The 12,177-nt window shown below is 52.1% G+C and overlaps 1 long non-coding RNA gene across 2 annotated transcripts; it reads left to right on the forward strand.

The window, feature by feature from the left end:
- The first annotated feature begins 1,265 nt into the window (after positions 1-1,265).
- Positions 1,266-9,469, forward strand: LOC142413177 (uncharacterized). Of its 2 annotated transcripts, none has more exons than XR_012776688.1 (3): positions 1,266-1,383; positions 4,136-4,229; positions 9,285-9,469. It is a non-coding gene; the product is annotated as an uncharacterized LOC142413177 (long non-coding RNA). The 2 variants fall into 2 exon arrangements; XR_012776689.1 differs by lacking the exon at positions 9,285-9,469 and adding an exon at positions 5,055-5,363.
- Positions 9,470-12,177: the final 2,708 nt, after the last annotated feature.

The following is a 12,177-nucleotide window of genomic DNA, read 5'->3' on the forward strand; positions in this document are numbered from 1 at the left end:
CTTCATGGCATAAGCCAGTAAGACAGCAGGGCAGGAAATATTTCCCGGTTGCTGTATAATTCTCCTACAACTATAAAACAAGCGGCCAGGCCCTGTTTGCCCATTTACCCTAGATCAGCTGCAATCCCCAACACAAGCTCCTGTATTGATACTGCACAGAACGGCTGTTGTTAAGTATTTTTGCTGCAAGATTGCAAGAAGAGTGATTCATAGCTCAGGGATTTAGTGACATCTTTTTCTTGTTAAATCATCTCTTTCTCACCCAAGGTGTAGGACTTGGTGTCTTTCTGACAAGAAGAAAAATTTGCTTTTTGTCTTTCTTTATTCCAATGGCATCTTACAAGGCTCTTTTTCTTATTGCATCTTCAGTACAGACTTCTGCTGTGCTGAGCAGCCCAGGAGGACCTGCTGCTCAGAGCCAAGGGGAAAGAAAGTCTGGTCCCTTCAGACGACTTTGCTCTGCCAAGATGCTTAGCCCCTTTCAAGGCTGGGCATGGGGAGAAAGGACCCAAATTACCTTGGGTTGTTTTACAGCATTTCTTCTCCTTTCACAGTGGCTGCCTTGGCTGGATCCACCAGCTCACATGGAAACACACGGCAGCATCAGGGCATTGCCAGGAGGGCTGGGGTTCAGCTGCATCCCGTCCGCAGCCCCTCGAGAGGTGAAGTGAAGCCTCGCTGTCCCGGCTCTGCTTTGGGCAAACCCCCAGGCAGAGGGAGCCCCAGCCCCGCTCCCTTTATAGCTGGAGACGGCCTCAGCTGGCCCCGGGGACGCTCCCCTGCTGCGTTATGAGCTGAGCCTGTCTCCTGCCGCTGCAGCCCTTCCCTGCCCCTTCCCTGCCCAAAAAAGTTTGCACACAAAAGAAGACTTTTCAGGAAAAAAAGAAATTAATGAAATAAAGTCTGTCTTTGCCTTTCTGTCCCAATTCTGAGCAACCTTTAGTGCCAAGAATAATAATAAATCTGTGGTTTTTCCCCAGGAGAGGCTTTCTGCCTTGCCCTGGTACCAGTCCCAGTCCAGCCAGTCTTAGCCCCAACCCTTTGCCGTGGTTGCCCTTGTCCTGCCACCTATACATGCTCTAGGGAGGGCTCACGGAGCCCAGCACACGGGGCCGGCTTTGCAGCCCTGCAAGGGTGTAGGGGGTTACTGCCACTTCTCTCTGTGGTGTGGTGGCCGGGAGGATTGCCGTCATATTTTACACACGACTCAGTCTGTATTTGCTGGGTTTTGCGCTATATATTTTCATTACTGGAAAGAGCTGAGGGCTAAGGATACTTAAACTGTAATAAATACATAAATTGTTGCTGAAGACTCCCAAACACCATGATGGAGGCCTGGGGAAGACACAATTACCTTACAGTGTAATTGAAGCCCTCGGAGAGGTAACTTTATTTCTACAGCCCTTAATTTTTTATGAAGAATGTTTCCTAATATGTGCCTGACAAAGATGCTCAAATAGTGTTTGAGAGCGAAGGGAGAATATGAGAAAAAAGGGAGGGAATGCGATTACGGTGCTGCAGAGAGCAACACACCATCTTTCATGGCACTGCCGCTGATGCCCCCCGTGCGAAATGCGGGTCGGAGCTGAAACGGGCGAGGGGCAGGCTGGCTATGGGGAGCCGGAGCCCCCCCCATGCAAAAGAACGCCAGCAGCATGGCTGCACCTTGTACACCCAACTTTGGGGACCCTAAATCTTTCCTCGAAGCCTGCCGGGGCTGTAAGGAAGAGGGGGCGGACCCGCTGCATGGGGCAGGTGCCCCACGGGGAACACCAGTGGGCAGTGGGTGCCCCCAGGGTGGCTGTGGGGCGGCTGCCAGGCGGCGGTGTGGCGGCAGCTTGCCAGATCCAGCTCCCGGCGGCGGCATATGCTCGCCCAAACTGTCCCTTGAAATCTTCCAAACAACTAATTAGTACAACCTGGAACATATTTGTTGCTAATTTGTGAACAGGGAGAGGGAGGGGAAGAGGAAAAGCGAGCGAGCGAGTGACGGCCCAGCCGGGGGGGACGAACACGTGCAGTGTCGTCCCGTGGAGCCAAGTGATGGGACCGTTCGTTTTGGCGGGGGAAAAACTGCTGGCAGAGGTTTGCACCCCTGGCAGGTGGGCAGGGAGCCCCTCCGCTGCCCGCGCCCTGAGGGGGGGATGCTCCGGGGGCTCCCGTGCACCAAAGCGCCTGCCCAGCGCACCCTGACAGGCTCCGGCTGGGTCGGGGGAAGCCTTGTCCCTTGCAAAGGCACAAGCTGCTTCTGCGGCGGTGCTTTATCTGCTGCATTAACTCTTTGCGACTACAAGTTATTTAGCTTTGAAATAGAGCTGGGCATCTAGATGGAAGGGACTGACAGCTCAATTTTTCAGAAATTTATTGTCCCTGATTAATTATATGACCCGCTTTGGTTGCAGGCTTTTATCTTTGCCTCCTACTCGTTTTGCTGTAAATCTCTGTCCGGGAGTTTTGACTCATGGGGTACCATATAATTTGGTTCTGTATATCCATTAGCGCTTTCCGATATCACAGTAAAACCTTTTTGCATAGAAGCGGCTATTCATTTTCCTGCAGTAAGTGTAAAAGACAACCAATGTTACCCATAAAAATAGCAGTTTATTTCAGGAGCAAGTGTCTTCATGGGAAGCAAAAGCATCATTGCCAGGCCAGCTGCCTGGCGTGGTTAGAAAGTGCCCTCTCACAAGGAAAAAGTACCCCAGAGAGGGTACTGCTCTGTCCTTGTGCAGAGGGGATGGCTGGCGTAGGCTGCGAGAGCACCCTGGGGACCTGCCAGCCCCGTCCCTGGGGACCCTGGTGGCCCGAGGCCGAGCGCTGCAGGAGCAGCAGCGTGTCAGCACACGGAAGGGCAGGAGCTGGGCTCTTCTCAAACCGGCGCAAAAGGACATATTTTGTTTGTTCTTCCTCTCCTCAGCCTGAATAAACACAATACGGCGTGTCTTCAGGCTTTTCTTCGCACTGTTTGTTGTCATCTCCCCCACTGTAACAAGCACTTTCCATTTTATCCCAGCTAATAAATGACAGACTCTGTTACTGGGCTCATTACCGGGGCGACTGGTGCATATTCTCCGGCGCGGACCGATGCCGTGCTCCTCCTTAGGCAGCACGATGGATGCTGCCGGTGCAGGGTCCCGGCAGCTCCCAGGATGCGGGCAGCCCCTCTGCTCCTCAGCCGCAATTAGGCATTCAGAGAGGGTTCATATCAGAGGATGTAATTCCATTCCCACACATTCCCTGGAGAAATGAGAGTTAAAGAATGAAAAGATTGATTTTCCAATGAATGCCAATTTGTTTTCTAACTGGAATATCAAATTACGGCGGGCTGGGAGGAGGGGAGCATGGCACAGTGCAAGAGGGGACTTGTTTTAAACGGGCAAACAATTAATTCCCAGATTCATTACAACGATTGTAAGTGAGGGTACATGAAACAGTAAATGCATTTAATTTGGAGCCTAGCATTTCCCCTGATGAGATCGGGAGCTTCAATACGCTCTTGCCATCGGTGAAGCTTCCCTTCCCCTGCAAAATTTAATTACCTCTTCATTACTTGAGGAAATTGATGGGAGGCTGACGCGAGGCTGGAAACTTCACACGACACTCCCCAGATTGCCTCCCCCGCCCTGCTCCCAGGGCTGTGGAAATGGGGCTGGGTGGGACCTCGCCGCTCCCTGGCTCACCTCCCTGCCGGCAGGCAGAAGCGTACCCTCGCGCCCCGGGGTACCCGCAGCAGCTCTGCGGGGATGGAGACCGTGGCCGCATCAGGGCTGGACGCACCGGGCTGCTGCCAGGGCAGCAGCACGCTGGCTCCCGGGCTTGCCTCGATGTGACACCGGGCAGTCAGGGTGCATGGGATGGGGGCCCCAGCGGTGACAGCAGCAGCTGGAGCACAGGACAAGACCCCTACACGGATGCTACCCTGCAAATAGGCATGGAGAGGGTGGTTGTGCCTGTCCCGGTGCTGCTCTCTGCTCCACTAGAGCAGTTTAGCGTCTCCTGATGCAGCTCCTGAGGACGCTGGCCACTTGCATCACTGCTTGGGAGAAGCTCTTCACGGCTCGCGGGCCTGGGAGAAATCATCAGGATAGGTGTGCAATAAATAAATTCATCCAGGCAAACCCAATTGACTTTCCAGGTAATTACCTAGTGACTAGCCGAGAGGAGCACAGCAGATATAACACCACAGTCTCCGGAGCCCTTGCACATCCCAGGCGTGGCAAGAAGATCAGGTATGAACGTGGCAGGTTTGGACCTGGCTGGTGAGACAGGCTCAGAGGGCGATGCTGCGTGGGACGTTGGCATCATCGTGGCACCAGCCACCCCCAGACACATAACCCTGCTGGTGGCTGGTAAGGATCCAGCTGCCAGGGACTGCTCTCCAGCAGGGAGAGCACGGGTCCTGCTCCCAGAGCAGGCAGCAGCCCAAGGGGACACACTGACCCCTTGGCACCAGTCAGCAGGGACCGGTTTGGTCCCAGCGAGGGTAAAGGAGAGCGGGGTCCCTGCGCTGGGGTGCTGATTAATGTGTTTCAGGGGTGGGCAAGCGCAGGTGGCTGCCGTGCCCTTCCTACAAAGCCCCACCACTGCCTCCAGCGCTCTTGAGGTGCTTTCCCCAAAAAGCCAGCTCCAAACAGAGCTGTCAGCAGTGCCGATGCGATAACAGATTTCATTGGCAGTGCTGGTAAACAAGTGCCTTGGAAACCTCAGCTGAAAATAGAACTGTGGCTGTCTACTGCTCTCCTAAGGAGAATGGAGCATCCCCCCCACCCAGGCACTTTTTCCAAAAAGTCCCCAGATAGCTCAATCAGCTGGTGAAAATGCAGCAGTGACACGCTCTGGATGGGGCCGATGGCTTGGAGCCTCCCTCCGGGTCCTCCCGCAGTCCTCAGCAGGCGCTGGTATGCAAGGCAGACCTCAGCTGAGCTTGAGATTACCTGCCCACGTCTTTTAAGACAGATGATCCATTTTACAGGCTGCCATAAAAGCACAAGGAAACTCCCACAAATCAGGCAAAACTGCCATTTCCCCGGAATGATCCTTTCTTCTCCCAGCAGCAGAGACCTGTGCGGAGCCCATTAGCCGCGCTCCTCGGAGCCCCCGGCGATGCTGGGGCAGCTGCCAAAGCACACAGCCCACCGCGGGGAGCTGCCGGGAGAGGTCCCAGCACGGCAGCTCTCCCGGCAAACTCGGTTCCCCAGGCCCGATGAAGCATCGCGGACAGTCTCGCTGCTCCGCGCGAGCACCCGGGCACCGCGAGACCCTTCGGACAAGGTTCGGTTTCCTACAAGCAGAGGCTTGTCCTGCAGACTGACCCTCTGGCCTCCAGACTACCCCTCCTGTTAAAATATATTTTAGTTGTATACGGTAAGAGAAAAAAAGCACAGCGATTTGGGGGGTTGGAAATTGCCCAGGGTGTGGGGAAAGGGGATTTTCATTTGGCTGCAAAGCGAATGGTGAAATTGCAGACCTGCCCCTGAAATGCTTGCCCTGGCTCCTCCCAGCTTTGCTTTCATCTTCCAACCCCAGAGGTATGTTGAAACCCTCAAATTTGAGACCAGCAAGATATGATTCAGCAAGAATATTACAGCACCTTTTAGGTATGAGATTAACGGTGTGTAATTAGAATGGCAATAATGAGAAGTTATTTAATAATTCATTTCTTCTTATGAATTATTCGGTGTGTGCTTAACTTCAGGGCTGATGTGTTATTTAGCAGAGAACATCCCTGGAGCCCTCTTGGGGCATCCTCTGGGTGCTGCTTGAGCTGGACCCTGCTCCCCATGAGCTCCCCGAGGGCCAGAGGGGCAGCACCGGCGAGCTCTGAGCTGGTTTTAGGGTTCCCCAAGTGCATCCCCAAATGCAAATCCTTTAAAACACGGAAAATCTCATTTCAGGCAACATTGCAGCCACAAGAGACTTCTGCTTCTGCGGACGGAGGAGAGACCTGTCATCCACATGGCCATGTTTATGGTTTGAGCCTCCGTTTGCTCTCGTTAACCCTAAGTTACTGAATTTACAAGGAAGGTAGCAAATCAGCCTCGGCCCCTCACAGCAACACGAGACGTTATCTTGCAGGCTGGGTTATTCTCACAGAGGGTCTGAGCTCAGCTCTCAGAATAAATCAGTTTGGGCTGTAGCCACAGGGCCACCTGTTCTGCCAAGTTCAAAACCCAGGGGAAAGGTGGCCCTAGAGATTCGCGGGTGCTGCCTGCCGATGCCAGCCATCGCCCTGCCCGCAGCCTAGGCACGCCTGTCTTTCCTGCCCAGCCCTGCCAGGTGCCCGAGGCTCTACCCGGCACCAGAAGCGCCTGGACTTTCTAAGCCTCTTGGCCCTATTCCTTTTGACACCAGCTTCCTGGGGAGGTGCTGACACTAGCAGGACCATCTCTGATTGCATTTCTCACTGCTGTGTTTTGCCTGGCCTGGTTAGAAAGCCGTGTCAAGGCTCATCTTCTCTGAAGCAGAGCAGCTTCTCCTGCGGGGCTCGAGCACATCGTTAAAGATCATCACCAATTACCGACTCAGAACACCAGACCTATTTCTATAGCAGGGTCTAGCTGACCGCGTCCGCTCCCCCCACTGATTAGATAGTCTGTTCAAAAGATTTTGCCCCCATCAGAAACCCCGAGCCCCGGGATGCCGCAGGCAATTACTGCTTTGCACACCCAGCTCCGGTGTCCCTTGCCGGAGGCCGCAGCGCTGGGCAGCGCAGGCAGACGTCCCTCACCCCACGGGCTTTTTCCCATTTGCACTGTGCACGCGGTTTCTTTGTGCAGGCTGAACCTCACATTCAGGCTTTTGGCACCTTGGGAAGGTTTGAGCTCCAGAGACAGTGAAGGTAAGTCACTGACGCGCATCGACAGCCGCCCGAGCGCGGGTTTTACTCCATCAGCATCACCATCCTCATCGCATTTCCTGCTTCACGTCTAATCGCTGCTCATCTAGTTGGAGATCCACACCTTCCTACTGAGCTTTCGGGGGACATTCATAACGCCTGCTGGCTCCTTCCCTCTCCTTCCTCTCTGGCCCTGGCTCCATGGTCATTTCTCCTCACTGCTCTGCGTGGCGAGGGAAGGACGACGTGCCAGGGCTGCCTGCTACTTGTACGTGCCTTAAGCCACTTGGTTGCCACGTGGCTCATCCTCAGTCAGCCCATGAAAACCTCAGTGTCTCCAGCCCCATCCTTTAACCCAGCCCCTGCAGGACCTGCCTGCAGCTCCGCAGAGGTATTCTTGGTGGCTGGAGCAGTTTCCATCCTCACATCCCTCTCTCCCTACACGCATTATCTGACTGCAACCCCGTGCTTAAATCCGATGCACTGAGAAGTGACTGTGCCGAGGTTTTGGGATTTGCTCCCAGGCACATCCCTCCTGCAGGACACTCCTCATCCCTGGCCTTTGCTGCTGCTGAAGTGGCGAGGGAGTGCGTCCATCACACTTGTACCTGCCTGAAGATCCGGCCTGGCAGAAGGAGCTCGACGCTTCAATCACAAATAACTTTAAATTCATAGCTTTTTTTTTTTTTCCCCCTGCGTGCCTGTTATTGAGCAAAACCCCCACGGTTTTTCATTGCGTAAGTCTGTTGACACAAAGCAATCAGCACGCTTCAGCCCTTGCCCTGCCTGGCTGGACCCCATGGAGAAGATGAGTTTGGAGCATGGAAATGCTCTCCTGGCCCCCAGTGGGATGGCCTGCACAGCACGGCATGCGTGTGCTGGAAATGCACAGCTATGCATTCCCCATGATGTCCCGAGCAGCTTTCGTCTCTCACACAGACGCAAAGGATGCCAAAATCGGCTCAATCTGTTCCTGGGGTTCCCTCGTTCAGATGTCTCTCAGTTTTTGGAGCTTTTACAGGGATTGCAGGGGGACCATTCATCTCCTAAACTGCAAAGTGAGATGTGTTGGACATTTACACTAAGATATCATTATTTCTGACCAATATATTTTCTTTTTCAGCCATGATTTAATTACATGAATTTTCCTTTCATTTTGTCTTCTTTGGCTGATCAAGAACAACATTAAGAATCCAGATAAGCCCAAGAGAAAAAGGTCATTTGTAAAGAAATAATTTCTTTTTTTTTCCCCTTCTTTCCCACTGGCAAGGATTCAAGCAACCACCCACAGGCTGGTTTCAGTTTGAATTTAACCCCGTGCCGGTGAAGTGCCTCCTCCTCACACTGAAGCGCTGCTCTTGCCGCCCGGGCAGGGGTCTGCGCAGTGATAAGCACGCTGCTGCCGAGGTGGGATGCTGCTTCTGGATGAGGCACGTGCTCCCGGCTGGGCACCCTGGAGCCCAGCAGCAAACCTCCACTCTTGCCGTATTTTGCTCCGTTATCTGATGCAATACTGACACGTAGTACCTCTAAATACCAACAGAAGCATTGATTTTCAATATTCAGAAGTACACGTCCTCTCGATCTCTCTCTGAGGGAGCGCAAAGGGCAATGCATCCTGCGAGAGCAAAGACAGTGGCTGAATCTGCTCCAAGTGCAATTAGCTCTTCTCCTCCCGTTAGCCCTTTCTCAGCACTCACTGCTGTGCCGCGCCCGTCCTGGCCCCCTATTTTCTGCTCTGCCATCCGATTTCTTTTCTTCAGGACTGCCTCCCAGCAGCATCCTTGCGAACGACTCTCCAGGCAAGTGCGGCTCCTCAAGAGCGTTATGTTACAATGAGCTTTTCTAAGCTACTAAATAGAAAGGGTTTTCTTTTCTTTTTGCCCCTGCCTCCTGAAAGCCTGTTCCTGCAGCATCCTGTTGTTCCCTTCCTCCTGAATTTACGTCTCGGTGACTGTAATAAATTGCAATGGAAATATTGCTCCATATTTCCAGGAACTAATCAAGCGTGATTGTGCAGCAGAAAAAAGCCAGGGCAGCTGCTCAGAGGAGTAAATCCCAAGGGAGGACCAAGCCGTGCTGCCCAGCGCTGGCCGGTGCCCACGCCTGCCCCTGCCCAGCCGAGACAGCGGGGCAGATGGAGGGGGAACTCCGGCTCCCCTGGCCTCCGTCCTTCCCCCACTGGTGGGGACTGGCTAGAACCAGCATTTTTAAGCATTAAGTATTGAGAAAAAGGCTGCCTCTCATTTTATCCAGTTTTTAGCCATTTATTTGTTGGAGCTGGTTGCAGTCCAGGCTTGGCATATATAGGAGACGTTGATCCGTGGAGAGCCTCTGAGCAGACTTTGCGACCAGGGAGCTGCTAATATCAGCATCAAGATGAAATGATTTGGTGAGTTATGTACATTGATGTCAATCATGTTTCTCTTTGGTGCTTCTCTCCCTGCAGGGAGGTGCAATAAATCACGTGCATTTTCTGAGTGCAACCCTGTGCTGCCTGGCCTTGAAAGCAGAAGATGAAGCCCGAGCATCATGTGGGTGGGAAAATGCAGGTACTCCTACGAACATCAAGGAAAACACTTATCTGCAGCTGGTATAAGCCAGCAAATCCAGCCACGCCTGATCCGACCCAAGGTCCCGTACAGCTGAAAAGAAGCTTTAAAATGTCCTGGGGAAGAAGCAGTGATTCAGCTTGCTATGTCTAAATCCAGGATCATGTATTATGTATTTCTCACCAGAGTTTGCATGAGATTAATGAGATTGCATCCATCTCTGAGATTGCCTGCTCTTTGATGAACGCCACGGTGAAGCCTGAGCGCAATGGCAATGGCAACGGCTGGCAGCGGGAGCGTGGGTCGGGGCAGGGTGCAGCTTAAAGGCAGAAGGAGCAGAGGGAGAGAGGAGGACCTACCCCAAAGCTCTGGGTGGTCACTGCTGTGAATTCATTGTAGCCAGGACGTGGTGATGCTTCCCTGGGTTAAGGCGCAGAGCTGCGTCCCCGTGACTTCCAAATTCTTCGCTCTTATTTATACACTCTGCCCTAGACACTCTTGTTTATACACACAAATAAAAGCTAGGCAGTGACCCACTGCTTTATGAAAAATCCCATCATGCCCATTTTAACTCATTTAAGGCATGCTAAGTCATTTTCAGAAGATAGGCTTAGGACTGTTTCACATCTCTCTTTTTAAGAAATACAGTACTTTCCTGGACCCCAGCAAATTGTCTTCCCTCCAGCTTCCTCTTTGCCACAGGGAATGAATTTCAGAGCTTTTTTTCCAGGTCATTATTCTAAGCATTTCCCCTTAGGTGTCTGATTAGCGTTTCACAGGCTGTGTTGTGCTATAATATCTGCTTCTGACGTGGGCTGCAGCAGCCAGAAGAGAAATCCATTGCATTTCAGACTTAGATAACAGTTTAATCTGATCTGCTCTTGGGAAAGAAAAATCTGCCAGGGAAAGTCCAGGTCCCCAAAGGCAGCGTACAAGACAGAGGCACTGCTGGCTCCCATACCCATCCCTGCAGAGAGCTGACCCGTTCTCAAAAGAAAGCACTGGGAGGTTTTTGGGCTGTCTTCCTTGATGGCCATTTTTCAAGCAATCTTTAAGTTTGTGATAAGCTCCATGAGCAGGCTCTGTGCCAGAAAAGAAGACAGAAATCGAAGCTTTCCCTGGCCGTGCTGAGGGCCTGCTGCTTAATGTAGACAAATCTCTGGGCATTTGCAAATGCTGCAGGAGGAGCAGCAGAAGTGGGTTGTCCTCGAGGGGAAAATCAGCCTGTGGTCTGGAAGACCATGCATCGAAACAGGGCAAGGGCCCCTGCCTGGCCCGAGGAAGGACTCTCCCCCCACACCCCACACCACCACCTCCCTGTCTGCTTGTCTTAAGCACTACACACCTACGACAGCCTTGAAACCTCAAAGTCAGGTTTAATTTTAAGGTGAGGTTAGCCAAGAGGAGCAAAAAGATCTGTTCATGTTTATAGTCAAAAGTTTTTAAGCCTATTCTGTTTTTTTTTCTTTTTTCCTACTGGCTGTAGTTATATAGAAAAACTAAACAAAAAAAAACAAGCAAAGTTTCTGATTAATCATTTCTTATGTTTGAAGAAGAAACGCTTTGGTTTTAAGTTCTTCTGAAAACAGACACCTTCCATGTCCCAGGCAAACAGTTACCCAGCAGCAAGGCAGGGAAAAATAAAGGGAACGGGAGGCGAGGGGGAGAGGAACAGAGCCTGTTTTCTCTCTGATGTCCTTGGCAGGCTCTGCCTGTAGATGCAAGGGTGGGTGGCCCAAACTGCCGCATCTCCTGGGCCATCAGCTGCCGCCTGGCTGGCCACTGTCCTCCTCCCCGGCACGCCGACACTTCGGTTGGAGGCGGGTGTGCAATGAGCCCTCTCCTTGGCAAGGCACGGGGACGGTCCCCGGCCATCCACGGATGCTCCTTGCTCCACGGGAGGGCACCTGCTCTCAGAGACCCAGCACTGGGCATTGCTCAGACGCCCCAGAGCATCGTTTGCTTGTTCCAGCCGGCTTAGCAAGAGGTTTTACCTCTAGCTACACCCTGGCTCTTTAAAGAGTCATCAAAATCTGGCTTTAAAACGCCACATGATGGAACAGCTTGCCTGGAGCCGTGGTGGAGTGTCTGAGGGTCAATTACGCTCCCTGCATAAAAACATTCTGTCCTTAATCTTTTTTATGGCTTTGCCCGCTGGATTTAAGAGCCCTGTATATAAACAAGACCTTAAATAAATAGACCTGGAAGTATAATCTCCTCACATAGATTCTTACAAAATTGTGCTCAAACCATCTCAATCTTCGGACAAACTAAATGGATTGAGACCATTAGGTTTCTCCCTGTAAAGTGGCTTTTAGAGACGACCCTTCTCTGAGCTCTCCCGGTTTTCCTACGTGTGCTTTTAGATGTGTAGGCAAGTCAGTAAGTGCCAACACCAGCCCATATCTCTGCTTAGCTTCTTCCTTTTTATTTGTCCAAGGATCTCATCAGTCCATTTGTGCACAGCATTAAACTCCTCGTGAGCACTCATAATTCCTCTGTGTCCTGACAGTGTCTTCATCCACAACTGCACGGCACTTTGGAAGAATTACACTGTATTTGCTACCTGGCTGATCAGCACAGTCCTCCATCATTAATAAAAGCCTGCATGATCAATGCCCCGTTGAATCACGAGTGTGCTATTTTTAGAGGGATAATCCTCTAAGAGAGGTTTTGGGGCTAACCTCACCCAAGTACCAGCTGGAAGCTGTGAGCTTCTTATTCCTGACCAGGACAAAGCGCTGCTTCCACCCTTCGAGTGTTTTTCACATTAGAGAAGTTGTAGCCAAG

The sequence above is a fragment of the Mycteria americana genome, chromosome 7 (genome assembly GCF_035582795.1).
Source record: "Mycteria americana isolate JAX WOST 10 ecotype Jacksonville Zoo and Gardens chromosome 7, USCA_MyAme_1.0, whole genome shotgun sequence".
Taxonomy (NCBI): Eukaryota; Metazoa; Chordata; class Aves; order Ciconiiformes; family Ciconiidae; genus Mycteria; species Mycteria americana.